Source organism: Zalophus californianus, chromosome 4 (assembly GCF_009762305.2).
Source record: "Zalophus californianus isolate mZalCal1 chromosome 4, mZalCal1.pri.v2, whole genome shotgun sequence".
Taxonomy (NCBI): Eukaryota; Metazoa; Chordata; class Mammalia; order Carnivora; family Otariidae; genus Zalophus; species Zalophus californianus.
This window is the reverse complement of record NC_045598.1, coordinates 180,843,342-180,849,341: the sequence shown is the minus strand read 5'-3', so window position 1 is coordinate 180,849,341 and position 6,000 is coordinate 180,843,342.

The following is a 6,000-nucleotide window of genomic DNA, read 5'->3' as shown; positions in this document are numbered from 1 at the left end:
TTAAAAAAAAATGGAATCATGACGTACTGGGGCCCTAGGTAATGAAGAACAAGCAAGCAGTTTGGTAAAATAAATGTAACTGTAGGGCAGTGGTGGCTTGTAAAAAGCATAGACTTTCAGGTTAAATTTCTGGTTCTTCTGTTTAGCAACTAAGCAAACCAGGGTGAAACCAGAATTCTGTTTCCCCATCCGTAAAATGGATCTAATGATATCAAGTGTACAGTGTTATTTTGACAAACAAAAAATGTCAATACATGTGCTCCTGAAAGCATTATTCTGTAACACCTATTAATAGTGTGATTGTTCCAGTTTCAACCAGTCAGGTACCAAAAAGCTTATGAAGTACTGTCCTTGGACACCTCTCCCCCCACCCCAGCACTCAGACAAGAACACTCTGTAGTTTCATTTCCATAGGAATGAGGGAGGACACTGCGGGGGAGTCAAGAGTCTCTGATCTACAGCCTGAATCCTCTTGTTTTGAGCAGATGACCTTGCACAAGCTACCTAGCCTATGTGTGCTTTTGTTTCCTTCACCTGAAAAACAGGAAACATGCCCCCTCCAAGCATGGTGCTGAGGAATAAATGAGATAATGTCTGGCCAAAAGTATCAAAGACCTACAATACATAAAAGCCATATTTAACTCTAAATCTCTGTTCTCTGCAGGGTGAACATGGGTGTCAGCTGTTCAATCAGAGAAGTTAATCCCAGCTTTCATGCAAACCATCCACTGTGTTCCCTCTTTCCCCACCTGCCATGGAGGATGAGTGAGATAATGTATGTGTGTAATTCCCTTGAAAGTGCTTTGGAAAGTACAAAAGCACTATAAAATGTAGGTTGTCATTACAATTCTTATTAAGGATCTGATTCAATGCTATTAAAATTCGACAGCAGGCAGAAGGGGAAAGGCAGGCAGATTTCCAAATAGATAATAACTTTTATCAGCATCAGACTGTGTCCAAAGCATGTGTGTCCTGATCAGCAATGAAAATAGCTGCAATTAATTCGACGGCCAAGCCAAGCCATGAATTAATGGGAAATCATTCTCTCAGGGATATTTCCCCCCATGAATGGAAAAAAAATGACTGAAATAATTAAGCAGATACGTTGGTCATGCTGACTTGGATACTGGTATCAGAGCAGACTTCATTTGTGAGTATTACCATGGTAACCTCCTCATACCTGGGAGATGTTGGGGGGTCAACAGAAACACCCAGACAATCATTGTGCAGGTGGGGAAATTAAAGATCAGAGGTGAAGCAACACATTCTAGGCTACCCAGCTTGTAAGAAGGGAAATCAGACCTAGAATTCAGGTTTCCTGAATGTGGCACCAAAAAGAATAATAAACCTAAATTCAGGGCACCGAGGTGGCTCAGTCGGTTGAGCATCTGTCTTTGGCTCAGATCATGATCTCAGGGTCCTGGAATCAAGTTCCACGTCGGGCTCCCTGCTCAGTGGGCAGTTTGCTTCTCCCTCTCACTCTCCCTCTGTGTCCTCACCTCCCTCTCAAATAAATAAATAAAATCTTAAAAAAACACCCTAAATTCAAAAGACAATGATTTGAGTCCAGACTTTGCTACTCTGAAGAGTATGACCTCAGTAAAAGGTTGTTATTTCTAGGTTTCATTTAAGCCTTATCATTTTATACACGAAAGACAAGTATTCCAGTCCCTCTATTGCACATTTGACCTAAAATTGCTTCCTCAAAATCTTAATTGGTTAGCACGTGTGGGTTATTTCTTCATTCGCTGGCCTTATCTGGGATCCAAATGTGACATAGAACAGTGCCTCTTAAACTGGAATATGCCTGAGAAGCCAGTAGAAATTCCAGTTCTGATTCAGAGAGTTGGGGTGGTTCCTGAGGTTGCATTTCTAATTTGTCCTGTGATGCTGCTGCTGATGGCCCATGGACTGCCCTTCAGGGTTCAAGGACAGAGAGAATGCAGAGACCATCTCCCACATAGGCCCATGGGATATTTCATTATCTGAATGATGTCCACCAGCACCATGGAAATATGCTGAGCTTTGCTTCAAATTCACATCAAGAAATCAAAGATGGACAAAGGTTGATGTAAGTTAAGACTATGTCCTCATTGCAAGATCTTTCTCAATGCTTTCCCAGCTTAGCCATCTTCCTATCGTCATAACAACTGCCATTACATGATAAATATCAGGGTCCTTATGAGGACAAATAACCTGAACGAATCTGTGACTTAAACTTTGTTTCTAATTAGAAGTAATTGTTTTCAGGCATTGATCTCATCATTTTTCAGGGAACTGTATCTCCTCATTAGCGGTGGACAATTTCCTAACTAGCCAGGGATGTTCTGATCTCTTAATGGCAAGAAAAGTATTTAGATCCATCTATGTCTTCCTTATAGCTCACCCCAGCTGCATTTCTGAATCTCCCTGGATCTCAAACTGAAAGAGGGATGCCACTGAGTTTATAATGAGGACAGTAACCATGCATTAAGTGCTTACAATGCGCAATGCAGTGTTTTAGGTCTTTTGCTCTGTGATTTCATTCATTCTTTATGACACTGAAAAAGATATTATATTAGTTGCTATAGTTAGTTATATATACAGTTAACCAAATTGCACATCTAATAAGTGGGACATCAAGATTTAAATTTGAATAATCTGAATCCAAAGTCTACACCTCTAACATCCACCTCATTCAAATAAAGTCCGAATTCCTTTGGTGAAGATTTGCCATGACACTGCTCCACAGAACCTTCCAGTCATAAACACAGCCTCCCCTCCCTTATCCTTCACTTGACCTGTCAACACCCTACTCATGTCTTCACTCTCAGCTCAAGTAGGATTTCCAGTAAATTCTCTTTGGAATCCTCAGGTTGGTAGAAATACTTCTCTGTTTGTTCCAATAAAACCATGCAAATCTGAACATTTTCTCATTCAGGACCACCTTAAGATTACCCCCACCCACTCTAGCTTACAACCATCACACTAGAATTTGAATACTGTGTGTTTTCTTATCTTGTCAAAATGTAATTATTTTCCTTAAATGTTTCACTTTCCCTCTCTAGCACTTAAAACATCTTTCAGAAAGTGTTTGTGTGCACTTCTGTCTCTCCACTGATTCAGCAGAATTCTGAGGCTGTGAATCCCATCCACCTTATCTCTGGATTCCCAAGGACTAGAACTTACTGATTGCTGGATAAATACCTCCGTGTGGTTTACAGATGGGAAAACAGAGGCCCATAACATCCAGTGAGTTAGGAGTAGATCCAGGGCCTCGATGCTGGTTGCATGACTCACAAACCACTGATTTTTCTCCCGTGCTCCTCACATAAAATTCACATATGACAGATCACATGGATCTAGGTTCCATGCACACACTTTGCAAAATTCACACTGACAGAATTAGAGAATACTGATCCACAGATCATGAATGGGAAAGTTGCTATTCTAGAGAAGCCAAAGGGGAGAATTTGAGAGAAGTTAAATATGTGGATAACATCTTTAAAAAAGCCTCCTGACCTTGTTCAAGTGCAATGAATGGGAGGATCTGTACCAGAAGTTGCTTAGAAGTGCTGGCACCCAATCTCACACGAACAGGTCCTCCAGGTCTTGTTTCACTTCCACTCAAAACTAATATTTGGGACCTAAATTACAAAAGAGTGATTGTTTCCTTTTTCAAGTGCTTCTGAATTGGTGAGGCCATTATTAGTGGCATAACGCACGGGATATGAAATGCACACTCCAACTACCATTTGGGGTTCACACACACTATGGAATCTCCACTAAGAAAAATAATTAGGTTTAGTGAACATTTTCATTTGGGTAGGGAGTCATGTCTTGGGAAAGAAGTACACTTTACACAATCATTCATCATTTGATTACCCATTCAATAAACCAACAAACCTCCATTCATTCAACACATTTATTCAAAATATGTCTGTTGAGCTTCTTTTGTACAGGCACTAAGCATGGGGCAGGGCACAGAGAAATGACTGAAAGACCAGGTACCTGCCCTCTCTCTTTCCAATCTAAGGGCTGGGAATATAAACATGATTATTCCTGCCCTCAAGGAACTAAAACAATCATTCTTTCTTTCTTTTACTAATTCCAAAAGCGCACTGAGAATCTACATACACTTCTGCTTCTGCCTGCTTGTGGCTATGATTGGCTAGGTCACAGGACAAGGAATTTGTTCAAAGAACAAGGAACAGGCAGGCTAAATTGACATGCACATTCTCTTGTACACATAAGGTTCCCCACCGCAACCTTTTTACCCACGCAGAATCTACAAGGAGCTCAGGAAAGTTTAATTGAGTTGCCCAGTACAATGCAGCATAAAAGGAAGGGAAAGTGAATGAAAAATCAGACCTGTCACACTGTGTCTACTCTGTACCCATTCCACTCTACTGCTGGAGTCAACACATGACTTTTTCATATATTCAATGCATGATTAATATGAAGGTGGTTGTCATCTTTCAACTTACTAGATATTTATTAGGTGTTTTATATGCATTAAATACTTAGAGATGCAGCAGAAAGCACATATGGCTCTTCTTCTCAAGTGCTTTTGTACCTGCTAAGAACTTGCATTCCAATGTGACAGCCTCAGTGGGTAGCGCTCCTTTGAGAAGTCTGCACTTGCACCTGCCCTAAAGACATCCTATGTCTTTTAATTTCTTCAGATTTCTCCATCTTGATTTTGTTCAGTTTTATTGTCTTAGACCTTTGGGGCTGATATAAACAACAGAAATGTGTTTCTCATAGTTCTGGACACTGGAAAGCTGAGGTCAGGATGCCAGTGGGGGCTCTCTTCCGAGTTGCAGACTTCTCATGATGTCCTCACATGGCAGAAGGGATGATGGAGCTCTCTGGAGGCTCTTTTATAAAGTACTAATCCCATTCCTGGGGGTTCTATCTAACCATCTAATCATCTCCCAAAGGCCCCACCTACTAACACCATCACAATGGGCATTAGGATCCCATTTGGATTTCTTGGAGTGGGGTGGGGTGGGGAAACACAAATATTCAGACCATAGCACATACTAGTTGATTTCTCTTGTAACTTCTAGCAACTACCCACTCTGAATCCTGATGGCCTTGAGTGTTAGTTTTCCCTAATGAGGTTTTAGCCACAGTAATAAGATAAATTATAAGATTCTCCTGTTTGTCCATTTCTTTTTTCTTCCTGAGTTAAGATTGAGGCCCAAGGTAAAGCAGTCCAAAATATAGTAAGTCAACTGCCATGAGGAGCATTGTGAGACTGTGGAACAGGCTGAGCTTGCCAGAGTCCCAACGTGGTTAGCCAGCCTTACGTTACGTTTCTGGCAATATGACCTATCCGGTCTCTAATTTGTTATTCCTGGGAAAACATACATGATGGTCATCTTTCATGACACTTCTTATATCTTCTGGTCGCAACTTCTTGCTCTGGCTGTTGCTATGGCAACCACTTCTGCACAGGTGTATCCTGACCCCCTCTCTCTCAGTGAGGTGGGACATCTGACATGTGCCTACTTGGCCATTCCCGCACATGCCCACACTAAAATATTCTACAGAGACAGCCCCCCCCCCCGAGGTTATGGGGCTGAAAATACTGAACAAATATTCCCCTTTCCCGTGCCCTGGGGGACAGATCTGAGGTGTGTTCTACATGGTTTCTCAGAGGTCCCCAGTGGAACTGAACCCAAGATGCCCAGAGCACTAACGAGCTTCCATAACTCACAGTGACATTGGATTTCTCACCTTTGCTTTTACCCTTTCTAGCCTCTGCACTCTCATTCCCTAAAATCGATGCCTAAATGCAAGCCTTGTGTCTGGTTCCATTTTTATGAGAACTGAAGCTACGACAACAGGTAAAACAATGCATTTTGCAATCCTTTTCAATGGACATGTGACATGACAAAAGTAAGGAAAGTATTCATAGGCCAATCCATGGAGAAAATACATATTCAAAAAGGTGAGCAAGCAGGTCAGGAGGTACCTGCTGACTTGTGATGGCCCAAAGAGGTGCCTTTACAG